The sequence below is a fragment of the Lithobates pipiens genome, unplaced genomic scaffold (assembly GCF_037356315.1).
Source record: "Lithobates pipiens isolate NorthernLeopardFrog02 unplaced genomic scaffold, aLitPip1_a1.2 Scaffold_10, whole genome shotgun sequence".
Classification (NCBI taxonomy): domain Eukaryota; kingdom Metazoa; phylum Chordata; class Amphibia; order Anura; family Ranidae; genus Lithobates; species Lithobates pipiens.
In genome coordinates, this window is record NW_027507686.1 from 101,890,476 (window position 1) to 101,916,955 (window position 26,480).

Below are 26,480 nucleotides of genomic sequence, written 5' to 3' on the forward strand. Positions count from 1 at the left end.
CGGGACTGGGGGGACTAGGATTCGGGGGCTCCCTCTCCGACCTGTCTACCCAATAACCCAAGTAGGACAGCGCTTTAAACCCAGTGTACATCTGGTAAGCGCTATAGCATAATTGTGCTGTTTTAGTATACCCTTCCTGTACTGTTGAGTGCGGACAACCCTTAATTTCCCTCTCCCCCTGGGGTTGAGGTGCCCGGCCTCTTTTTCCCTTTACCTTTCCTTCCATTTGCCCTTCCTTTCTCCCCCTTAGTTCCCGCCATGCATTACCTACCCAAAACCTACCTTGGTTCAACTTTCTTTGCTTTTCTCTGACGTCCCCCTCCCCCTCCCCGAGGAGTGATGGGAGACTCAGTCAAGGTCACCTCTCTAAACGTTAAGGGACTGAACTCCCCTGAAAAACGGTGGATCCTCCTGGGAAAACTGAACACATCCTGTACTGATGTGGCCTTTATACAAGAAACACATTTTAAAAATACTAGCCTCCCCTTTCTATGGTCGAGATCCTTCCCTAAGGTCTACCACTCTACTAACCCCTCCTCTCCATTCTGATCTCTAGCAGGCTCCCCTGGGTTCTCCAGGATTCTCTGGTGGACCCTGGGGGCCAATATATTTTTCTTAGGGGCCACATTGGAGAGCGCCTTTTTACATTTGCCACTGTGTACGCTCCCAATGATCACCAAGACACGTTCCTCAGAACTACCCTGCACAGATTATGTGACTTTCGGGAGGGCCAATTGATATTAGGTGGGGACTTTAATGTCCCCTTTCGCCATCGGTTGACACTTCTGCCTCTTGCTCCTCGCTCCCTACCCCTCACCTAGGTCTCTATTCTGGCACCTTAATGAGAGCCTCATCCAGATACCGGAAGTTTTAGCAGATGTGACCAGGGAATTGGACCTTTATTTCCAAGAAAACTAAAGCAGGACTGTGACCCGGGGATAATTTGGGAGGCTCACAAGTCAGTACTCCGCAGGGTACTTATCAGGAACAGCTTGCTAATCTGTTTCGTGAACTTGCCTCTGTGGAAGCAAAACATAAACATACCCCCTTACGTACCTTAGAGATTGAATTGGGGATACTCCATACCCATATTGCTGTCCTACTCCATTATAAAGCGAAAGCGGCACTCCAGTTTAGTCGTAAACTGACGTAGGAGTCAGAGGACAAATGCAGAAAAATCTTAGCCAGGTCGGTAAAGGAGTTGAAATCTGGCTCTTACATACCACAGTTGATAGATGAGAATGGCCAGAGGGCCTCTACCCCAACCCAAATAGTTGAAGTCTTTGAAAAATGTTACTCTGATCTCTACAACTTGCCCGATTCAGGGTCTGGACAGGACAATATAGACAGATATGTAACCGGTTCTGGTCTACCAACCCTCTCATCGGAATCACGGGAGTACTTGGAGGACCCGATCACACTGGAAGAAGTCCAGACGGCCGTGGGACCTCCGAAGGTGGGTAAGGCTCCGGGCCCTGACGGATATACCGCACAATACTTTAAGACCTTCCTCCCTATTCTCGGCCTGCGCTTGGTGAATTTATTTAATACTCTGAGCTCAAATGGGGATTTTCCTGAGGATACCCTTAGAGCCCACATCTCGTTGATACCTAAGGAGGGCAAAGACCCGGGCCTATGTGGGAGCTACAGACCCATTTCCCTCCAAAATTCGGTCCTAAAACTATTCTCTAACTCCTCGCCACGTGATTGGCACATCACTTGTAGTCCCTTATACATATTGACCAGTTAGGTTTTATTCCCACCAGGGAAGATAGGGACAACACCACTAAGGTGCTTACCCTGATCCGTAAAGCAAAGTCATCTGGGACCCCTTGTCTTTTCATGAGTACTGATGCCGAGAAGGCTTTTGATCGGGTCAAATGGATATTAATGTTCTCGGTCCTTTGCCATATAGGTCTGAGTGAACGGATGCTGGCATGGATAAGTAAGATATACTCACGTACTTACATTCCACCGGACATCGCGCGTACGTTTATGTTGAACTTCCCCCCACCCCTTGTCACTAAGATCCGCAGTTTGCTTCACGGGTGGCATTCTGGCCTCCATTCCTGGTTCAGCAGATGCAATCTCATTAAAATGAACATACTCCCTAAATTTACTTATCTTTTCCAAGCTCTCCTGATCCAGATTCCAGTCCTGTTTTTTAAGCAAGCTCAATCCTTGCTCGCTCAATTTAACTGGGCTCACAAAAATCCCAGACTTAAGCGGTCACAGCTGACATTGTCTAAACAACAGGGAGGGTTGGTTCTCCCTAACTTGCGACGCTACTACCTGGCCTCCCATCTGGGCCGTGTATTGGACTGGAATCGAAACAAACTTTCTAAGCTCACTCCCGAATTCCGCTAAGAATCGCCATGTGGTGCTATAAGTATTTACCCACAGAATTTATGTCACATCCCACTATAGGGGCTTAGTTGAAAGTCAGTCACCTGATCGCGACCCAAAACACACTCACGTCTTTGACTTCCCCCCTATTCCCTATACGTGGCCATCCAACCTTTGAACTGGGGACCCACTTAGAAATTCCAACCTAGACAATGCGTCTAAATTCGTCATTGATGGAAAATGGCCTTCTTTCTCAACCCTAACAGATCCGACAGGGCTTTTCCAACTGGCTTTTTGGAGAGCGGCGCAACGACATCATTTTCTCCATTCCATCCCCAATCCTCAAACGTTCGCCCACCCTCAGACGGAGTTTGAGACTCTATGCAGGAGCGAAGGCCCTTTGGCCCACATTCTCTCTCAAACAGATTACCCACACTTAACCTGTCTGTCCAACTGGGAAAAGGACCTTAATTGCTAATTTTCCCCAGCACAGAGACAACGCATTATCACTTTGGCTCTCAAAATGTCGCTGTGCATGAAGATACAGGAGACGAATTTTAAACTTCTCACCAGGTGGTATTTGACACCATCAAAGCTGCAGAAATGTTTCTCCTCTTCCTCGAACATATGCTGGAGGTGTGGAGAAGAAGAGGGCACGTTGCTGCACATTTTTTGGTCCTGCCTCAGCTTGGTGGACTTCTGGACAGAGATCCGATGCATAACACAAAAATTCACAGACTTCTCCATCCAGGAAGAGGCTGCATTCTTTCTCTTGCACCATTCACAGATTCCCATTAAGAAGTACAAAAAAATCTATTTTACGGCATGTGATAAATGCGGCGAAATCCTGCATCCCTCTCTATTGGAAAAAATGTTCCCCCCCTTTCATTACTCACTGGCTTAGGAAAATAGAGGACATTAAAAAAAATGGAGGACTTGATCCTCACATCACAAGGTATACAAGAATTTTTTAAACAAACCTGAGACATCTGGAATACCTTTATATTCTCGCTGGAAGGATGTCGCCTGCTATCGCCTTAGTGCTCTGAGCTTTCCTTGACTGGCCCCTTGGACAGTGGCTGCCATCGTGTCTCGTCCCCTCTTCTCCTTTTCTGATCTTTCAACCCTTCTCTTTTCTGCCTTCCTCCCCTATCTCTCACCCCCTCTACCCCCTCTCTCTTTTGGAAAGAGTGGAAAATTGGGAATGACGGCCCCACACCCCCCTCTGGATGGATTATGCCGGAGGGACCTGGGGTTTGTGTGACCCTGGTATCTTTATCCGTGCCTCGAATCATTGTGATTGATGGAAGGCAGACTCACAGTTGCGAATATACCTGTATCAAGTATTGTTCAGCTGCTTTTTGCTCTGTATTTCTCTGTTGCATTATGTACTCGGGGGACCGTCTTCCCCTATTTGGAGAAAAAATTATATTTGAAAAAAAAAAGAAGCCTACGACACCTGGTATTCCCAGGCGGTTTCCCATCCAGGCATTAACCAGGCCCGACCCTGCTTAGCCTCCAAGATCAGACGAGATGGAACAGATTCAGGGTGATGTGGCCGTAGCCGATATCTTCAGGCACTCTCAACTCTCTTGACAAACACCAAGATGGTCACCTTGGAAACAAGCGGAAAAAAATAGGTCAACGGCCACAACATAAAAAGAAGCCTACGGCATCTGGAAATCCCAGGCGGTCTCCCATCCAGGTACTAAACTGGTCCCAACCCTGCTTAGCCTCTGAGATCAGATGAGATTGGGCTCTTTTAGGGTGGTGTGGCCGTAGGAGATTTCTTCAGGCACTCTCAACCTTGACTAACGCCAATATGGTCACCTTGGGAAACAAACAAAAAAATCAAGTCAACGCCAACAACATGAGAAGAAGTCTACAGCACCTAGTATTCCCAGGTGGTCTCCCATCCAGGTATTAACAAGGCCCGACCCTGTTTAGTCTCTGAGATCAGACGAGATCTGGTGCTTTCAGGGTTATGTGGCCATAGGCGAGCTCTTCAAGCACTCTCAACCCTCTTGACAAACACCAAGATGGTCACCTTGGTAAACAAACAAAAAAAAAAAACAAGTCAACGCCAACAACATAAAAATAAGCCTTCAGCACCTAGTATTCCCAGGTGGTCTCCAATCCAGGTACTAGCAAGGCCCGACCCTGTTTAGCCTCTGAGATCAGAGGAGATCGGGCGCTTTCAGGCTTATGTGTCCATAGGCAATCTCTTTGGGCACTCTCAACCCTCTTGACAAATGCCAAGATAGTCACCTTGGGAAACAAGCGAAAAAAAAACAGGTCAATGTCAACAACATAAAAAGAAGACTACGGCACCTGGTATTCCAAAGCCATCTCCCATCCAGGGACTAACTAGGCTAAACCCTTCTTAGCCTCAGAGATGAGAAGAGATAGGGCTCTTTCAGGGTGATGCTGCTGTAAGCGAACTCTTTGGGCACTCTCAACCCTCTTGACAAATGCCAAGATGGTCACCTTGGGAAACAAGCCAAAAAAAAACAAAACGAATCAAGGCCAACAACATAAAAAGAAGCCTACAATAACTGGTATTCCCAGGTGGTCTCCCATCCAGGTACTAACCAGGCCTGACTCTTCTTAGCCTCCAAGATCAGACGAGATTGGGTGCTTTCAAAGTGCTCGGACTCTTTCCCCATCACTAATGGGACGAGGCAGGGGTGCCCTCTGTCTCCCCTAATTTTTATTCTGACACTGGAACCACTTATGTGTCACGTTCGGAATGACCCGAATATTACTGGCATATCCAAACCCTCGGCACACCACAAAATTGCGGCGTACGCTAACGATCTAATTTCTTTCGTCTCCAATCCACACATTTCGCTTCCCAATATACTCGCGGCTCTCCGGCGATACGGCAGCCTATCAAACTATAAAATCAATTGCACCTTTGGCTGTATTGAATATATCGGTCCCGGATGGTGAGGCCAAGAGGCTCTGCTCCGCTTTTCCATTCTACTGAGCTGAAAAATCTATACGTTACCTGGGCGTTGACATCGCAGCGTATTTGGCGCAATTGTACCCGCTTAATTTTGTCCCTCTCCTGAATAGACTGAAATCTGATTTGGGAAACTGGCATGCTTTAACACTGACCTGGTTCAGGCGCTGTAATGCATTCAAAATGACGGCCCTCCAGCGGATTTTATACTTGTTCCAGACATTACCGATCCGGTTACCCCAATTTTTTTCAGACAACTGCAGGTGCTGCTCCGGGACTTTATTTGGCCGCGCAAACCGCCCAGAGCCCGTTTGCAATTGCTTGCCAGACCAAAGGACAAGGGGGGTCTGGGTCTCCCAGATCTGAGACAATACTACAGAGTGACTCTGCTAGCGAGAGTCGTTGATTGGCATTGTAATGGCCCACACAAGCAGTGGGTGGAGATGGAGATTGAGGATGGATCCATTCCCCTATTGACCTCCCCGTGGCTCCTGTCCTCCCTACCAAAAGACCTCAGAGATCACCCCGTAGTGGGAGCTACGTTGGCTGTTGTGCGGAGGTTGTTCCGCTGCACACACATTGCTCCCCTGCCGTCACCAATGACTCCGGTTATAGGTAATCCAGACTTCCCACCGGGATTTACCAACAAGAAACTGTGACAGTTGACAGTGGTGGGGAAACAGCGTCTGGGAGAGGTGTGGCCCTCGGGAGGGCTCCCGACCACGCAAACTGTCGCCAAGCTTTCTGACCCTCCGCTTGACTTGTTTAGTGCTTATCAACTTCATCACTTTCTTCTGGCCATACAAAGGGCCCCCTACACTCCTAGAGACCTGACGCCCTATGAATCCATCTGTCACAAAAAGGAACCTGTGCGACACACCCTCTCCCTCCTGTACAACCTATTAAGTAGTCAGGAGGAGGAGTCGACCCCACCATTTATCCACAAATGGGAGAGGGACTTTGGCATCACATTTACCCCACAACAGATAGGCAAGATCCTGACATTAGTACATAAAGCTTCCATCGCAAACCAATATCAAGAATCAGGATACAAGATAGTCTCACGCTGGTATAGAGTCCCATACCTTCTGAATAAAATGAATAGATCGATCCCGGATGTTTGTTGGAGGTGCAATTCAGATACGGGGACCATGGGACACATTTTCTGGGCATGCCCGGCCTTGAGGAACTTTTGGGTGGAGGTGACCGAGACGATAAAAACTTTTAGAAATGTAGATATCGCAGACAACCCAGTAGCGTGCCTTCTACACTTGACCGAACAGCCTGTTCGAAAATACAAAAAAACCCTCCCGATGCAACTCCTGAACGCCGCCCGGGCCTGCATTCCCACACTGTGGAGGCAGCCTCAGCCCCCCATCCAAGGTGCTGTGGTATTCCAAAGTCAATCATATTCTCCGGATGGAAGAATTGACCGCCACCCTTCACAACACTGAAGAGGCATTTAGTGTTACATGGAGGCCCTGGAGGTATTTTTCTGGTACTTGAGACTACATTCGGGAGGTGAGCAGCGCCCCTATCCCAGAAAAAGACTGAACATCTAACGTTTACCTACGTAGGCCATGTCTGCCCTGGGTGGCATCCCCCCCCCTCCCTTTTTGTCTTTATTTTTCTATTTTTCCCCGCTGCCATCCCCCCCCTCCTCTCTCTCCGTCTTTGCATTCTCTTCTTCCCCCGTCCTCCCTTTTGACTATGCCTTGTCTCCTTACTAGCCTTTGGGACCCAGAAGAGCCCCAGGGTTCTGGACACGACCGGCTCATATTTTACTCTGGTTCACATAGGTCATGATAAGCTGACTCGCTGTGGTCCCAGTTGCTCTCCATGATTACATTTGTCCGAACAGGGCTGCATTAGTTATACTGTACTACATGTCCGAGGTGGGGTTTCTCTCTTTTCTGCATGAAACTCTAGGACTCCCCTCTGAGAACCCAGAGTTATTTGGCTGCCTATTTTTTGTTACCATGTAATTGTGACCCTGGGTCATGCTGTATGGTTGACTGTTATATTTATGTTGTTCTACTTATACTTAATAAAAGAATAAAACAAAAAAAAAATAAGTCAATGCCAACAACTTAAAAAAAGCCTATGGCATCGAGAAATCCCAGGCGTTCTCCCATCCAGGTACTAACCAGGTCCCAACCCTGCTTAGCCTCTGAGATCAAATGAGATTTGGCTCTTTCAGGGTGATGCAGCCATAGTAGACTTTTTCAGGCACGCTCAACCCTCTTGACAAACGCCAAGATGGTCACCTTGGGAAACAAAAAAAAAAAAACAAGTCAACGCCAACAACATAAAAAGAAGCCTACCGCACCTAGTATTTCCATACGGTCTCCCATCCAGGTATTAACAAGGCGCGACCCTTTCTAGTCTCTGAGATCAGCGGAGATTGGGCGCTTTCAGGGTGATGTGCCCATAGGCAATCTCTTTGGGCACTCTCATCCCTCTTGAAAAATGCCAAGATAGTCACCCTGGGAAACAAGCGAAAAAAAACAGGTCAACGCCAACAACATAAAAAGAAGACTACGGCACCTAGTATTCCAAGGCCGTCTCCCATTCAAGTACTAACTAGGCCCAACCCTTCTTAGCCTCTGAAATCAGAAGAGATAGGGTGCTTTCAGGGTGATGCGGCTGTAAGCGATCTCTTTAGGCACTCTCAACCCTCTTGACAAAAAGAAAGAGCCCAATCTGGATGGCACTCTCTTTGGGCACTCTGAAGCCTCTTGACAAAGGCCAAGATGGTCACCTTGGGAAACAAGCTAAAAAAAACAGGTCAAAGCCAACAACATAAAAAGAAGCCTACGGCATCCAGTATTCCCAGGCGATCTCCCAATCAAGACACTAACCAGACCAGATCCTTCTATGGCACCTGGTCTTCCCAGGCAGTCTCCCATCCAGGTACAAACCAGGCCTGACGCTGCTTAGCCTCTGAAATCAGACGAGATCGGGTGCTTTCAGGTTGATGTGGCCGTAAGCATTCTCTTCAAGACACGCCCAACCCTCTTGACAAACGCCAAGATGGTCGCCTTGAGAAACAAGCAAAAAAAACAGGTCAAAGCCAACAACATAAAAAGAAGCCTATGGGCTTACAGGGGACCCTAAGAGATGGGACCCACTAGCTCTGTCATGGTTCGGACGCTGTAATATGAACGCAATGCCCCGACTTCTGTATCTACTACAAGCCTTACCTATCAAAATACCCCAGACTTTCTTTCATGCGGTTCGCTCAATCTTTATCAAGTTCCTCTGGCGCGGAAAACATATGCGTATTGGTAGGGCAATGCTGTTGCGACCGAAATTGCGGGGAGGTATTGGCTTCCCGGACCCTGCTCTATATTACACAGCGACGCACATGACACCAGTGGTTGACTGGTGCTGGTGTTCTGCCATATACTGTCCGGCCATGATATAGTGTCTGCGCCGTACTGCGCATGAGCAGTACGGAGCAGACGAAGCTTTGGAAAATCTCCGAAGCCGAACGGCGCCTGCGCGGTGAGTGGAGGTGGTAGCCCCACCATCCAAGCGGACATAGGGTTGTGAATATTAGAGGGCCCCTCGCAGGCGAGCTTCGCTCGCCACGCTTCGGGCTCGGCCTCGCTGCGCTCGGCTCTTTTATATTCTTACTCTATGTCCACTTGGATAGTGGGGATAGAACCTGGACTCAGTGCGCAGGCGCCGTTCATGCTCGGCAATTTTCGGAATCTGTGTTGCTGTGTACTGCGCATGCGCAGCACACAGCGGACACTATCCGATTTGGGACCATATGTGATAAGACACCGGCATGGGGAACTGAAGCTATGGGTCAAGCTAGAGCAGGAGATGGTGCGGGTTCCACTGACTGGTCTGCCTTGGGCGGGGAGGCCATTGGAGCCCTGTGTGACTACTCACCCGTTAATTGGCCCCTCGCTCGCCGAGATGGATAGTTTTTTTCACCTTTCCCACCTGACTAACTTCCCTTCTCCTATGACCCCAATTATTGGACATCCTAGATTCCCTCCGGGCCTGTCTGACCAGGCCTTTACCAGGCAAGCCCCGAAAGGGCTTCTGAGAGCATCCCTATTTCTTGGACCCACGGGCTTGATTCCCATCGGGACCATACTGCTAGAGCAAGTACCTGTTGCATTGGATAGCTGGAGAGCTAGACAGCTAATCCATTTCCTCGGATCACTACCTAACCATTCGTTCTTCTCTAGACAATTCCACCCCTTCGAGGAACTTTGCCTGGATGATGGCCCAGTTCGTGGTTTCCTCTCTAGGTCCTACCAAATCCTGACAGACGCAGAATCCTCCACGAATCCACCCTTCCTAGCTAAATGGAAAAGGGACTTACAAACTACATTCTCCAAACCACAGAAGGACAGAATACTCTTTTTCGCCCATAAGTCGTAACTCTGCAGTAAATATCAGGAGATCTCATATAAGCTGATCACACGCTGGTATCGTACACCGGTGGTGTTGGCCAAAATATTCCCCGGTCAATCTGACCGCTGCTGTCGCTGCGGGCAACAGGCTGGCACCATTCTCCACATTTTCTGGGAATGCCCTAAATTACAAACATTCTGGCAGCCTGTCCTGAGACTCATCCACAAGTTCACAGACATTTCCTTAGCCAATGATCCCGCAGCAGTTCTTCTCAATCTAACTCCTATGTCGAGAAAGCGTTATCATAAGTCCTTACTTAAACATCTCCTCAATGCAGCTAGGGCCTGTATCCCAAGTCAGTGGAAAGAGCAATCTGCTCCAATGGTGACCCAGTGGTTCGCAAGGGTAAATGATATTGAACGAATGGAAGACCTGACTGCCACAATGGGGGATAAAACGGAGGAGCATGGGAACAGATGGTTCTACTGGACCCAGTTTCGCTTTTCGGAAGAATACCTCCGCGAGACATAGTAAGCTCATGGTGATCGTTGGAGATCGCTGTTCCAAACGTTGGACAGCTGATGAGCTGGTGAGCCGAGGGCGTCTCTTGCTCCCTGGGAGGGGACCCCATCCTATCCACTCTACCCACGACACCCCCTTACCCCTTCTTTTCCTTTTCTGCCATTTCCTTCCCCAATCTTCTCTTTCCCCTTCTCCCTCCTTTCAGTTCTACTATTTCCCTTCTTAACTCAAAAAAGGGAAAAGAAAATGGTATGTTCCGACCCCATTTGACTACTACACAATACTCTTCCCCTATCTATGGATATCTAAACTCTTCGAGGATAGCAGGGCTAGTATCAATAATATTTTAAGTGGTAGAGGATCCCAACGAGATGGAGCTTTAATCTCATCTTGATATGACCGCAAAGCTGTACACATGATATTCTCCTCGGACTTCTTACCATTGGCTCTGATATCCATGCAATATGATCGTTTGTTTGTAACTATTTGTATCACACATTCTGTGAAGTTGCCTTTGCATTGTATGTTGCATACTACTAAATAAAAAAAAATAAAAAAGAAGAAGCCTATGGCACCTGGTATTCCCAGGCGGTCTCCCATCCAGGTACTAACCAGGCCCGACACTGTTTAGCATCCGAGATCAGACGAGATTGGGTGCTTTCAGGGTGATGGGGCCGTAGGTAATCTCTTCGGGCACTCTCAACCCTCTTGACAGACGCCAAGATGGTCACCTTGGGAAACAAGTGAAAAAAAAAACAGGTCAAGGCCAACAACATAAAAAGAAGCCTACAGCACCTAGTATTCCCAGGTGGTCTCCAATCCAGGTACTAGCAAGGCCCAACCCTGTTTAGCTTCTGAGATCAGAGGAGATCGGGTTCTTTCAGGGTTATGTGCCCATAGGCAATCTCTTTGGGCATTCTCAACCCTCTTGACAAATGCCAAGATAGTCACCTTGAGATACAAGCGATAAAAAACAGGTCAATGTCAACAACATAAAAAGAAGAATACGGCACCTGGTATTTCAACGCCATCTCCCATCCAGGTACTAACTAGGCCCAACCCTTCTTAGCCTCAGAGAAGAGAAGAGATAGGGCTCTTTCAGGGTGATGCTGCTGTAAGCGATCTCTTTGGGCACTCTCAACCCTCTTGACAAATGCCAAGATGGTCACCTTGGGAAACAAGCAAAAAAAAAAAGGGAAAAGAAAATGGTATGTTCCGACCCCATTTGACTACTACACAATACTCTTCCCCTATCTATGGATATCTAAACTCTTCGAGGATAGCAGGGCTAGTATCAATAATATTTTAAGTGGGGGGGGGGTGTGGCCGGATGTTGACGGGAGAGAGTGTGAGTGAGGAGTGAGAGCATGGTGCTGCTCTACCCCTCGGTATCCTGCTTAGTTCGATAACCCCGTCCTGCTCCTCCCCAAGCTACCTGATCCCATCGGATGCTGCCTAAAGGCCTTTTGCTATACCTTGTTCGTATGTCTCCCATGCTCGTTCGAGCTGCGGGCTGGTGACTCCGGGGTCGGGTGTGTGTGGTTGTTGCGTGGGGACTACCGCTCTCTGTGGGCTGCTGGCTGTCGGTCGGAGCGGGGGGCTGAGAGTCTCGCTGGGGATCTCGCGAGATCTCGAGCGGCCCCAGGGTTCCTGTAGCGCTGCGGTGCTTCTCCCTCCGCTCCGCTAGAGCTTGGCGTGCAGACACGTGTGACGCCCTAGGCTCTGAGCGGCGGGCTGCCTGACACGCGTAGCGTAGGTGAGAGGGGACTCCTGTGTAGGGCTCCCTCTCCCCCGCTCACTCCCCTTCGCTCGTTGCTCTTTGCCCCCCCTCCGCTCGAGTTGTCACTGTGGCTGGTGAGACAGGAGGAAATGAACCGGAGAATACACTGACAGTGCTGACAGCTTAGTCTTTTGGGGAAGAGAGAGGAAGACCTGGACGATTTGGATGCCTTGCATATCTGCTTCGTATGGATCCATGGTAGGTTATGTGGACATGATCTGGCAACTAAGATAAGTGTCTCTCTTCCCTTTTTGATTGAAGTGAACTACTACTGATTAAAATTGATGGAAAATTGTTTTGAATATATGCAAATATACACCAACACAAAGATCTTGATTCAACGGTAGATCTGTCGCTGCAGGATTATTGCGGGGGTTGAAGGTTGGCTGCCAATTAGTATTGTCCCCTTTTGATAAGCGAGTAACTCTCATATACATAAGGAGAAAACCATATAACATTTCTGCCCCCCCCCACCCCTCTTTTTTTTTTTTTTTTTTGAGTGTGCTACATTACCCTTTTCCTGCTGGATCAGCTAAATAAGTGGAAGCTAACCATTTGCGAGGTGGGTTTATAAGTGGCCATTTAAGATCAATTATGTCAAGAAAAAGATCCCCTGAGGAGCAAATACCCGTAGAGGGTCAACAAATCACCCGAGCCGCTAAGGACAAAACCAATCAAATGGCTGCAGCGTCGGCAGCGGCAAAATTGGAGCGCTATGCCCACTCTGGTCCACCATCACCCGGTAATTCAAGTTCTCAGCAGGGAAACCTACACAATAAAGATACCAAAAACTCTTCCGCGGATAGAAGGAGTCAAGGCCAGCCTCTGGCCAACCCTACTTTATCAGTGGCTAAACTGGGGGGAAATAAGGGAGGGGGGGGGGGTAAACCAGCAATAGTTACAACAAATTTGGAAACAACACAAAGTAGCTCTCACCTACCGACGCCGGGCAACCAGGATGAGGAGCCCACATTAAGGGACATTTTGAATGCAATTAAGGAATGCAAAGATTCAATATCCAGGTTTGATGAACAGCTAAGATATATAAAGGAGGAACTATTGTCTATGAGGCAGGATTTGAATAGGACTATATTGAGAACTACCGAGCTCGAGGAACGCATGGGTGCGATGGAGGATGAGCTGAGGCCCGTGAGACTGGAAATTGATTCACTTAAAAAAACAGTTACTACACAAGCAGATAAACTCGACGAAATGGAGAATAGGAATCGAAGAAATAATATCAGGGTGCTAGGCCTCCCTGAACATTGCGAGGGGACTAATTTGATAGGCTTTTTTGAGGAGTGGTTCAGGGAACTTTTTGGGGCGACAACCTTCACCCCGACATTCGCAATAGAACGGGCACATCGTACCCCGGTAAAAACCCGCCATATGGGGGAGCGCCCTAGGCCTATAATGCTTAAGATCCTTAATTATCAGGACAAAGTGTCCCTACTGCGAGAGGCCAGAATGAGGGGAGACATTAGATTTAAAGGAGCTAGGATCTCTCTGTATCCTGATTTTTCCCCTGACCTTCAGAAAAGAAGAGCCGAATTTATCCCAGTCAAACGAGAAATGGTTAAATATAGGTTAGAGTATGCACTCCTCTATCCAGCCCGCCTAAGGGTGATTGCATCAGGAAAGACGTTTTTTTTCAATACGCCAGAGGAAGCATCCCAATGGCTAGATGAAACTAAAAAGGACCTATAAATACATATTATAGGGCAGTTAGGTGGATTTCAAGGGATGCGGGGGTACACATTTTTGGGGGGGGGAGTGGGCAGGAACAGGGGGTAACCTTGTTGCAACTTTTTGTAGCTGGTATAGTGCACAATGCAGGTGGGGGGTAGGGGCTGAGCAATAAGGGTGTGTGGAGTACAAGTAGGTATTTGTAGTGGGGGACAAAGGGTTCCCATGAGTGGGTGTAGATTTTGGGTGAAAGCACCCAGTAGGATTGGTATGGGTGAGAGGTGGGAGTGCTGTGAGAAGGCCACAAATATACCCCTAGGGGGTAGCCCTATGGGGCGAGGGGGGTGGGGGAGGGAGTTTGGTAAGCGGGGAGGAGGGAGAGATGGGATGGCAAGGTGGGGTAAGGGAAGAATAATAAAAATAACACAAGGATACACAAATTTAGAGATGCACTATTTAGAAGGGGATGTGATAAAATATTATATAGTATATAGGATACACGTATGCACAGTCAAGGGGAAAAAGGGAAAAGATTTTTTGGTACTACTATTTTGTATATTTTTTCACTTCTTTTTTTGGTTAAAACTGCCCAATGTATGGGTCATTAAGTAGGGATGCAGGCGAAAAGGATTAAGATAATATCGTGGAATGTGCGGGGCCTGGGAGATCTGACTAAAAGAAAAGTGGTCTTGTCAGCCCTAGAGGGCAAAGGACCCGGATTATTGTGTCTCCAGGAGACGCATTTAACGGGTGAGACGACACGGTGTTTACAAAGCCGGAAATTCCAGACCCAGTTCCATTCCGTATTCTCAACATATGCAAGAGGGGTTAGCATTCTTGTTGATAAGGCTGTCCGGTTCTCCTGCTACAACAGTCTCATAGATGTAAAGGGTAGATACATTTTCCTATACTGCCAAATTGAAAATAATCCCTATGTGGTGGCCAATATATATGTCCCCCCTCCATTCAAACTGGAGATTCTATATGAGTTATTATCTTTTGTAATAGATAAACCCGGCATCCCTGTGATAGCAATAGGAGACTTTAATGAAGTCTTGGATAAAGCTTTGGACAGGTTCCCAACTGCAAATATACCAACAGGGAGAGATGAAACGAGGCTAGCCCGCTTCTTACAAGAAGTTGGTCTATGCGACGCATGGCGCATTCGGTATCGGGGGGAGCGACAGTATTCTTGCTACTCAGCATCTTTCTCTACACTATCGAGACTTGATATGGCTTTGGTGAATAGTAGTGCGTTGCCACGAGTGGATGAGGTGGAATATGCCCCGAGAGGAGTCTCGGATCACTCCCCCCTAATATTGACACTCTGTGTAGGTAAGACACAATACTCTGGCCAATGGAAAATTGACCCTGTATGGTTGGAATTAATAAAGGATACTGACCGGGTGACAACTGAGTTAAAGGAGTTTATCTACGTTAACACGGGTACAGTATCAGCGGGTGTTGTGTGGGACTCCTTAAAGGCCTTTTTGAGGGGTCTCTTTATCCAACAAATTGCTAGAAACCGGGCCGAGACGAAAAAACAGGAAGAGGAAGCCATTAAGGCTGTGTCATTGTCAGAAAGACAATATATTATCAATCCGAATCCTATTACACAGAAGGCTTGGCTTGATAATCAGCAAGAGTATAGGACAATTACCAGGCGTAAGATGGATAATAGGCGTATATTGCAGAAACAAGTAAATTTTGGGGAGGGAGAGAAAGTGGGACGAATATTGTCCTTGCTGGTTAAAGCAAATACGGCCCCCCCAGCGATATTATCAATTAGGACGCCAGGGGGAGAGACCATTACTGAATCATCCACTATTAACAATACATTTTATCGCTATTATAGCTCATTATATAAATCCCAAGGGGGGAGTGAAGGGGGAGATATGGCTGCTTTTCTGGGGATCTTGGATATGCCAACAGTAACAGAGGAAGATTTGGCAATATTGGAGGCCCCAATTACTATTGAGGAACTCCAAAAAGTGGTGGCAGAGATGCCTAACTTAAAAGCACCAGGGCCCGATGGACTACCAATCGAGGTCTACAAGAAGTATGGAGAGGTTCTGCTCCCACAATTGTTGGAGACATTGAGACAGGCCTTGGAGTATGGAACCTTGCCGTCCTCGATGCTGGAAGCCACTATAGTGGTTATTCCCAAAGAGGATAAGGACCCTATGGACCCGGCCTCATATCGTCCGATCTCGCTCTTGGGGTCGGACGTAAAATTTTTAGCAAAAGTGCTCGCAACACGTTTAAAAAGAAGTGTCCATAAACTCGTTCACCCTGATCAGTCGGGCTTCATTCCGAATAGATCCACCAGTGTTAATATCCGTAGACTCTTCTTGAACACCCAGATTCCGGTAGATAACGGAGGCGCCAGAGCAGTTTTGACTCTGGACGCAGCCAAAGCATTTGACACCCTTGAATGGGTATATTTATTTAAAGCGCTTTCTAGATTTGGGTTTGGCCCAAATTTCATCAAATGGGTAAAACTACTCTACACTGATCCAAGAGCGAAAATTAAAATTAATAATGAGCTCTCCGAGACGTTCCTGTTGGAACGAGGCACGAGACAGGGGTGCCCCCTTTCCCCTTTATTATTTGTTTTGGCAATGGAGCCGCTGGCTATTGCCATTAGGGCCTGCCCTAATATACAGGGATTTAGGAGAGGACAGTCGGAGGAAAAAATCGCATTGTTTGCCGACTACGTCTTGCTGTTCCTAGGGGATGTCCAAAACTCATTGAAAGTGGTAATGAAGATGATTGGAGAATTTGGTCTTATATCAGGATTAACCATCAATTGGGATAAGTCCGCCCTACTGCCATTGGTAAGGGGGTCTACTGGCGCTCCCCAGGATATTGTGAATCTGAAACAGGTAGAGAAGCTTAAATATCTGGGGGTGTGGATTGCTAGAGATGTAAATTCATACCTGGAATATAACTTATCCCCTCTTTTAGTGAAGCTAAAACAAAAGGCTGATATCTGGAGCCGCCTTCCCCTCTCATTGGCGGGTCGCTGCAACCTGGTTAAGATGGTATGGCTCCCTCAAATTCTGTATTTTCTCCACAATTCACCATTATGGATTGGGGAAGGGTGGTTTAAGAAAATAGAATCCTTATTCAGACTTTTTATATGGAAAAGGGGTCCCTCGAGGATTAGCTTGCGGACCTTGCAGCTACCGCCGGAAGAGGGGGGGTTGGCGGTACCACATCCTAGACTCTATTATTTGGCGGCCCAGCTACAACATCTAGCTGGAGCAATAGCAATAAATGAAACCAATCCCTGCCATAAGTTATTAATGCTAGGATGTCCACATAACACGCTTTTGGAGGCGCTAGAGGCAAACTCGTTTAATATATACTGTCCAACGATTATTCAGGTTACTAAACTTTGGAAAACAGCCAAGGACCTATTGGGATATCAGAAGACATCTGTGTTGGCCCCCCTATGGGATAATAGGAATCTGGAGGAGCTATTTAAAGTCGAAAGATGTAAGGAGTGGGTAAATCAAGGGATATATAAACTAGCACAAATGTTCCAGGGTTCAGATATCAGGTCATTTGTCGACTTAAAGTCAGAATTTTCTCTATCAAACCGCTCATTTTATAAATACCTCCAGGTCAGACATGTAATCCAGGCTCAATTTAGATCACAGGAGGTGCAGCTGAATCAGATCCCGGTGCTGTCCCAAATTATGTCTCAGGACACACTTAAGGGCTTGATCTCATTCCTATATACTAGGCTGGGGGATAAAGTACTAGATCGAAGAGGTACGATCAAAAGTAAAAGGAAATGGGAGAGGGACGTGGGCCCACTGTCTGTACCCGACTGGGATTGGATAATGGAACAGGGAACTAAGGTCTCCATCTCTCCGTCACAGAAAGCCTCCCAACTCTTCTTCTTTCACAGGGTATATTATACACCTAGGAAAATGTTTAGAATAGGGTGGAGAGATAATGATCAGTGTCCTAGATGTGGCCGGGCCGGAGACTTCATTCATATGTTTTGGAGGTGCCTGAAACTCTTTAGATACTGGACACGGGTGATAGAGCATGTGAATGAAGTCTTCGGTTTGACATTGGATGCAACAGTGAGGACTTGCTTGTTGGCTATACCAGAGGGATATAAAATCCCTAAAAATATATTTATACCAGTGACTAGATGCCTTTTCCAGGCAAGGAAGCTAATTGCTCAAAATTGGCAGTCACATTCTAGCCCACTACCTGAAATATGGATGGCCAATATAAAGAAAATAATTAGTAACGAAAGGGTTTTTTTTCGTTAAGCAGGGTAATAGTAGGAAGTTTGAAAGTATATGGAGCCTCGGATTGTTGAAATTGGGGATTCCCCTATAAGTAGTTGAGACAGAATGTGTGTTTTTTGGTGATATTTCCTTTAGCGACTTTTGTCAGGTAGTCTCTTATTTAGTGTGTGCTTTCATGCGCTGGGGGGTGGGGGTGGGATTGAGCGGAGGGGGGGAGGGGAGAATATACACACCTAGGTGTAATATAAGGTAAATAATTATGGTGGTTGGGCTAAAAATGAGTTGTAGGCAGTGGGGTTTTGTTATCTAGATTGTTTACCTATTTTCGGATATACATAAATTTTTTTTTAAATAGTAAAGAAAAGAGGAAAGAAATGAAAAAAGAGAAGAAAATATTTGAATAAATAAGCCACAATGATGTGAAAACTGGGAGGGGAGAAATATGAGCTTAAAGGTGAATCGAGTCTCCCGAATAAACTCACTGAGGTGGCAGAAAAAAAAGAAAAAAGAAAAAAATAATAATATTTTAAGTGGTAGAGGATCCCAACGAGATGGAGCTTTAATCTCATCTTGATATGACCGCAAAAAGCTGTACACGTGCTATTCTCCTCAGACTTCTTACCATTGGCTCTGATATCCATGCAATATGATCGTTTGTTGTAACTATTTGTATCACACATTCTGTGAAGTTGCCTTTGCATTGTATGTCGCATACTACTAAATAAAAAAACAAAAAAAACAGAAGCCTATGGCACCTGGTATTCCCAGGCGGTCTCCCATCCAGGTACTAACCAGGCCCGACACTGTTTAGCATCCGAGATCAGACGAGATTGGGCGCTTTCAGGGTGATGGGGCCGTAGGTGATCTCTTCGGGCACTCTCAACCCTCTTGACAAACGCCAAGATGGTCACCTTGGGAATCAAGTGAAAAAAAAAACAGGTCAATGTCAACAACATAAAAAGAAGAATACGGCACCTGGTATTCCAACGCCATCTCCCATCCAGGTACTAACTAGGCCCAACCCTTCTTAGCCTCAGAAAAGAGAAGAGATAGGGCTCTTTCAGGGTGATGCTGCTGTAAGCGATCTCTTTGGGCACTCTCAACCCTCTTGACAAATGCCAAGATGGTCACCTTGGGAAACAAGCAAAAAAAAGAAAACGAATCAACGCCAACAACATAAAAAGAAGCCTACAATAACTGGTAATCCCAGGTGGTCTCCCATCCAGGTACTAACCAGGCCCGACTCTTCTTAGCCTCCAAGATCAGACGAGATTGGGTGCTTTCAGAGTGATGTGGCCATAGGCAATCTCTTCAGGCACTCTCAACCCTCTTGACAAACACCAAGATGGTCACTTTGGGAAATAAGCGAAAAAAAAACAGGTCAACGCCAACAACATAAAAAGAAGTCTACGACACCTGGTATTCCCAGGCGGTCTCCCATCCAGGTACTAACAAGGCCCGACTCTATTAGCCTCCAACATCAAACGAGATCGGGTGCTTTCAGGGTGATGTGCCCGTAGGCAATCTCTTCAGGCACTTTCAACCCTCTTGACAAACGTCAAGATGGTCACCTTGGGAAACAAGCAAAAAAATAAGTTGGAAGCTAGAGACAATACGGCCCGAGTCCTCAATTTAATCCATGCGGCGCATGTACAGGGAAGGCCCTTGCTTATGTTGTCAACGGACGCGGAGAAGGCCTTTGACAAGGTGGCCTGGCACTTTATGCAGGCCACCCTGGAACATATAGGTCTTGGCCCCAACATGATGAGCTGGGTAATGTCGCTTTACTCCACGCCATCGGCAGCGGTACGGGTGACCGAGTGGTGCTCGGACTCTTTCCCCATCACTAATGGGACGAGGCAGGGGTGCTCTCTGTCTCCCCTAATTTTAATTCTGACACTGGAACCACTTATGTGTCACGTTCGGAATGACCCGAATATTACTGGCATATCCAAACCCTCGGCACACCACAAAATTGCGGCGTACGCTGACGATCTAATTTTTTCCGTCTCCAATCCACACATTTTGCTTCCCAAAATACTTGCGTCTCTACAGCGACACGGCAGCCTATCAAACTATAAAAACAATTGCGCCAAGTCGGCTGTATTGAATATATCGGTCCCGGATGGTGAGGCCAAGAGGCTCCGCTCCTCTTTTCCATTCTACTGGGCTGAAAAATCTATACGTTAACTGGGCGTTGACATCGCAGCGGATTTAGCGCAATTGTACCTGCTTAATTTTGTCCCTCTCCTGGATAGACTGAAATCTGATTTGGGAAACTGGCATGCTTTAACACTGACCTGGTTCGGGCGCTGTAATGCATTCAAAATGATGGCCCTCCCTCGGATCTTATACATGTTCCAGACATTACCGATCCGGTTACCCCCAATTTTTTTCAGACAACTGCAGGTGCTGCTCCGGGACTTTATTTGGGCGCGCAAACTGCCCAAAGCCCGTTTGCAATTGCTTGCCAGACCAAAGGACAAGGGGGGTCTGGGTCTCCCAGATCTCAGACAATACTACAGAGTGACTCTGCTAGCGAGAGTCGTTGATTGGCATTGTAATGGCCCACACAAGCAGTGGGTGGAGATGGAGATTGAGGATGGATCCATTCCCCTATTGACCTCCCCGTGGCTCCTGTCCTCCCTACCAAAAGACCTCAGAGGTCACCCCGTAGTGGGAGCTACGTTGGCTGTTGTGCGGAGGTTGTTCCGCTGCACACACATTGCTCCCCTGCCATCACCAATGACTCCGGTTATAGGTAATCCAGACTTCCCACCGGGATTTACCAACAAGAAACTGCGACAGTTGACAGTGGTGGGGAAACAGCGTCTGGGAGAGGTGTGGCCCACGGGAGGGCTCCCGACCACGCAAACTGTCGCCAAGCTTTCTGACCCTCCGCTTGACTTGTTTAGTGCTTATCAACTTTGTCACTTTCTTCTGGCCATACAAAGGGCCCCCTACACTCCTAGAGACCTGACACCCTATGAATCCATCTGTCACAAAAGGGAACCTGTGCGACACACCCTCTCCCTCCTGTACAACCTATTGAGTAGTCAGGAGGAGGAGTCGACCCCCACCATTTATCCACAAATGGGAGAGGGACTTAGGCATCACATTTACCCCACAACAGATAGGGAAGATCCTGACCTTAGTACATAAAGCTTCCATCGCAAACCAATATCAAGATACAAGATAGTCTCACGCTGGTATAGAGTCCCATACCTTCTGAATAAAATGGATAGATCGATCCCGGATGTTTGTTGGAGGTGAAATTCAGATATGGGGACCATGGGACACCTTTTCTGGGCATGCCCGACCTTGAGGAACTTTTGGGTTCCCAGTAGCGTGCCTTCTACACTTGACCGAACAGCCTGTTCGAAAATACAAAAAAACCCTCACGATGCAACTCCTGAATGCCGCCTGGGCCTGCATTCCCGCACTGTGGAGGCAGCCTCAGCCCCCATCCAAGGTGCTGTGGTATTCCAAAGTCAATCATATTCTCCGGATGGAAGAATTGACCGCCACCCTTCACAACACTGAAGAGGCATTTAGTGTTACATGGAGGCCCTGGAGGTATTTTACTGGTACTCGAGACTACATTCGGGAGGTGAGCAGTGCCTCCGTCCCAGAAAATGACTGAACATCTAATGTTTACCTACGTAGGCCATGTCTGCCCTGGGTGGCATTCCCCCCCTCCCTTTTTGTCTTTATTTTTCTTTTTTTCCCCCGTCGCCATCCCCCCACCTCCTCTCTCTCCGTCTTTGCACTCTCTTCTTACCCCGTCCTCCCTTTTGACTATGCCTTGTCTCCTTACTAGCCTTCGGGACCCAGAAGAACCCCAGGGTTCTGGACATGACCGGCTCATATTTTACTCTGGTTCACGTAGGTCATGATAAGCTGGCTCGCTGTGGTCCCAGTTGTTCTCCATGATTACATTTGTCCGAACGGAGCTGCACTAGTTATACTGTACTACATGTCGGAGGTGGGGTTTCTCTATTTTCTGCATGAAACTGTAGGACTCCCCTCTGAGAACCCAGAGTTATTTGGCTGCCTATTTTTTTTTAGCATGTAATTGTGACCCTGGGTCATGCTGTATGGTTGACTGTTATATTTATGTTGTTCTACTTAATAAAAGAATAATAAAAATAAAAAAATAAGTCAATGCCAACAACTTAAAACGAAAGCCTATGGCATCGAGAAATCCCAGGCGGTCTCCCATCCAGGTACTAACCATGTCCCAACCCTGCTTAGCCTCTGAGATCAAATGCACGCTCAACCCTCTTGACAAACGCCAAGATGGTCACCTTGGGAAACAAACAAAAAAAACAAGTCAACGCCAACAACATAAAAAGAAGCCTGCGGCATCTGGAAAACCCAGGAGGTCTCTCATCCAGGTACAAACCAGGCCCAACCCTGCTTAGCCTCTGAGACCAAACGAGATTGGGCGCTTTCAGGGTGTTGTGCCCATAGGCAATTTCTTTGTGCACTCTCAACCCTCTTGACAAATGCCAAGATGGTCACCTTGGGAAACAAGGGAAAAAAAACAGGTCAAAGCCAACAACATAAAAAGAATCCTACGGCATCCGGAATTCCCAGGCGATCTCCCAATCAAGACACTAACCAGGCCAGATCCTTCTATGTCACCTGGTCTTCCCAGGCAGTCTCCCATCCAGGTACTAACCAGGCCTGATGCTGCTAAGCCTCTGAAATCAGATGAGATCGGGTGCTTTTAGGGTGATGTGGCCGTAAGCGTTCTCTTCAAGACACGCCCAACCCTCTTGACAAACGCCAAGATGGTCGCCTTGAGAAACAAGCGAAAAAAACAGTTCAAAGTCAACAACAAAAAAAGAAGCCTATGGCACCTGGTATTTCCAGGCAGTCTCCCATCCAGGTACTAACCAGGCCCGACACTGTTTAGCCTCTGAGATCAGATGAGATTGGGCGCTTTCAGGGTGATGGGGCCGTAGATGATCTCTTTGGGCACTCTCAACCCTCTTGTTAAACGCCAAGATGGTCACCTTGGGAAACAAGCGAAAATAAACAGGTAAACGCCAACAACATAAAAAGAAGCCTACGGCACCTGGTATTCACAGATGGTCTCCCATACAGGTATTAACCAGGCCGTACACTGCTAGGCCTCCGAGATCAGATGAGATTGTGCGCTTTCAGGGTGATGTGGCCATAGGTGTTCTATTTAGACACTCTCAACCCTCTTGACAAATACCAAGATGGTTATCTTGGGAAACAAGTGAAAAAAAAAGGTCAACGCCAACAACATAGACCCTGGCGGTCTCCCATCTGACCCAGACCCTGCTTAGCCTCTGAGATCGGGCGCTTTCAGGGTGATGTGACCTCAGGCGAACGCTTTGGGACATACTCAAAACTCTTGACTGATGCTAAAATGGTAACCTTGGGAAACAAGCGAAAGAAAAACAGGTCAAAGCCAACAATATAAAAAGATTCCTACGGCACCTTTAATTAGGTACTATCCAGGCCGGACCCTGCTTAGCCTCTGAGATCAGATGAGATTGGGCGCTTTCAGGGGGATGTGGCCGTAGGAGATTTCTTTGGGCTCTCTCAGCCCTCTTGACAAATGCCAAGATGATCACCTTGGGAAACAAGCGGAAAAAAAAACCCATGTCAACGCCAACAACATAAAAAGAATCCTACTGCATCTGGTATTCCCAGTTGGTCTCCCATCCAGTTACTAATCAGGCCCGACAATGCTTAGCCTCCGTGATCAGACAAGATCAGGCACTTTCAAGGTGATGGGGCCATAGGCGATCTCTTCGGGCACTCTCAACCATCTTGACAAACGCCAACATGGTCATCTTGGGAAACAAGCGAAAAAAAACAAGTCATTGCCAACATTGGAGGCTAAGCAGGGTTGGGCAATCAGTTTCCTTGCCTGAAATAGGCATCTCAGAACTGCCATCTGGCTACTTCCCGGGTTTCCAACTCCTTCAACTAATCCCAGGAGACAATACTTCGCCCAAATCCTGGTGGAGGTTCCAACCACCCGATCAATGGTTCCTGTCACCTCTGTCCAGTAGCGGATCAACTTCGGGCATCTCCAAAACATGTGCATCATGTCTCCCCCCATGTTCCCGCACCGGGGGCAACTTGCGTCCGGCCGTTCGGCCAAACTGAAAAAGTTTACGAGGAGCATAATAGGTTCTATATAATAAGAACAGATGTGACATCCTGTGTGAGGAGAGCCACAATTCACCACAGGCAGGATTCCTGTGGCCAATTATAGCTCAGGGGGGTTTAGTACACACCCCACACTATATAAGGCCGCCAGCACGGCGGCCTTGTATAGTGTGTTGCGGTGGTCAGGGAAAGAGGACGATAGGCAGGGACTGTGTCTTTACTGCTTGGGAACCTAGCACTGTTACAGTGGGTGTTATGTGCCTCCTGCACAGTACACACCTGAAGCTACCCTTTATTACTGGTGTTCAATTTCTGCAATACATGCATCTGCATGTGTCGGTGTTGTGTGCCTCCTGCACAGTATACACCTTATTGCTGGTGTTCTGTTTCTGTAATACAGGAACCTAGCACTGTTACAGTGCTAGGGTGTACAGAGAAGCTGGAATATATAGAAGACTACAGCATACAGAAGAAAGGCTAGTGAATACAGAATACAGGTTTCGTGTATGTAGATAGGCTTGAGTATACAGAGATGCTAGAGTAAACAGTGAGGCTGGGGTACACAGAGAGGCTAGTTTAAAGACAAATACAAAGATGTTAGTGTATATAGAGAGGTTAGTGTATAGAGAGAGTCGAGTGTATACAGAAAGGACAGTGCATATAGAGAAGCTAGTGTATACAGAAAGGGTATACATGAAAGCTGACATTCTATACAGAAGACTGGGTAGTGTATACAGAGAGTCTAGTGGGTACAGAAGACAGGCTGGTGTATTCTAGCTAGTTTTTACAGTCTAGTGTATACAGAAGACAGGCTGTGGTATACAGAGAGTTTAGTGTATTCAGAGAGTCTAGTGTATACAGTCGGCGAGTGTATACATAAGACTGGCTAGTTTACACAGTGTTTACAGAGATGCAAGGGTGTACAGAGAAGCTGGTATATATAGAAGACTACAGCATACAGAAGAAAGGCTAGTTAATACACAATACAGAAGACTCGTGTATGTAGATAGACTTGAGTATACAGAGATGCCAGAGTAAACAGTGAGGCTGGGGTACACAGAGAGGCTAGTTTAAAGACAAATACAAAGATGTTAGTGTATATAGAGAGGTTAATGTATAGAGAGGGTCGAGAGTATACAGAAAGGACAGTGCATATAGAGAAACTAGTGTATACAGAAGACAGGCTTGGGTATACATCAAAGCTGACAGTGTATACAGAAGACTGGGTAGTGCATACAGAGAGTCTATTGGGTAAAGAAAACAGGCTGGTGTATTCTAGCTAGTTTTTGCAGTCTAATGTATACAGAAGACAGGCTGTGGTATACTGAGGGTTTAGTGTATTCAGAGATGCAAGGGTGTACAGAGAAGCTAGTATATATAGAACACTACAGCATACAGAAGAAAGGCTAGTGAATACAGAATAAAGGCTGGCTTCTACGGAGAGGCTACCACTACGGAGATGCAGAACACTATCTAGGGTATATAGAGAGGCTAGATTATACAGAGAGGCTAGTGCATAGAGTGAAGCTATTGTATATGGAAGCCTGGTTAGTGTATACAGAGAAGCTAGTGTGTACAGAAGAAAGGCTAGACAGGCTATAAAGAGAGACAAGTTTTTACAGAAGACAGTTTAGGGTATACAGAGATGCTAGTTTATACAGAGAGACTAATGTATACAGAAGACAGGCTAGGGCATACAGAAGACAGAAGACGGGCTAGTGTATTCAGAACATAGGCTAGTGTATATCGAAGACAGGCTATTGTATGCAGAAGACCGGCTAGTGTAAACATGCTGGTGTATATAGAGAGGCTAGTGAATTTAGAGGGTAGGCTAAGTGATAACAGAAGACAATCTGGGATATACAGAGACATTTCATCAAGCTCACATCTCTAATGGAGTTTGTCTCATTGCCATGTTTTGCCTTTTCATTCTTATGCTAAATATAGATCACTACACGATTTTAATCATCCACATCAAGCATGCAATAAAACTATCATACATCAAAATAAACCATGTATTATTTTGCTCTATTTTGCATATTTGTACCGGGACTGTGAGTATGTGACAGTCCTGACACACCATCCTGACTTATTTTTCTTTATTTCTTATTAGAAATTGAGAGTACTATCTCAAAATCCGCTTAAATCTATTCACTTCGATGAGTTCTACCGCTAATTGTACCTTAATGCAAAATGTTCACAAAACCATCCATTTGCTACCAGACATGCTGCACATACTAAGAGTAATGTAACTATCGCTCTCTAACGATTTAAACAGTTTTATTGCTTTTCTAACATTGACCGAGTATCTCTGACATTAACTGAGTATCTCTCTGCACTATGATCTTAATAATAATAATAATAATAGGATTGT

The 26,480-nt window shown here is 46.8% G+C and overlaps 8 pseudogenes; all 8 read right to left on the bottom strand.

Moving 5' to 3' along the window:
• Positions 1–3,793: 3,793 nt before the first annotated feature.
• LOC143952544 (5S ribosomal RNA) lies at positions 3,794–3,912 on the bottom strand (annotated as a pseudogene).
• Positions 3,913–4,010: 98 nt separating this feature from the next.
• LOC143950466 (5S ribosomal RNA) lies at positions 4,011–4,130 on the bottom strand (annotated as a pseudogene).
• Positions 4,131–4,225: 95 nt separating this feature from the next.
• Positions 4,226–4,344, bottom strand: LOC143944611 (5S ribosomal RNA; annotated as a pseudogene).
• A 6,429-nt stretch (positions 4,345–10,773) lies between these two features.
• LOC143950167 (5S ribosomal RNA) lies at positions 10,774–10,892 on the bottom strand (annotated as a pseudogene).
• Positions 10,893–10,993: 101 nt separating this feature from the next.
• On the bottom strand, positions 10,994–11,112 carry LOC143946100 (5S ribosomal RNA; annotated as a pseudogene).
• Positions 11,113–18,693: 7,581 nt separating this feature from the next.
• On the bottom strand, positions 18,694–18,812 carry LOC143954254 (5S ribosomal RNA; annotated as a pseudogene).
• Positions 18,813–19,135: 323 nt separating this feature from the next.
• On the bottom strand, positions 19,136–19,254 carry LOC143956035 (5S ribosomal RNA; annotated as a pseudogene).
• Positions 19,255–22,803: 3,549 nt separating this feature from the next.
• On the bottom strand, positions 22,804–22,922 carry LOC143950233 (5S ribosomal RNA; annotated as a pseudogene).
• Between the last annotated feature and the right edge of the window lie 3,558 nt (positions 22,923–26,480).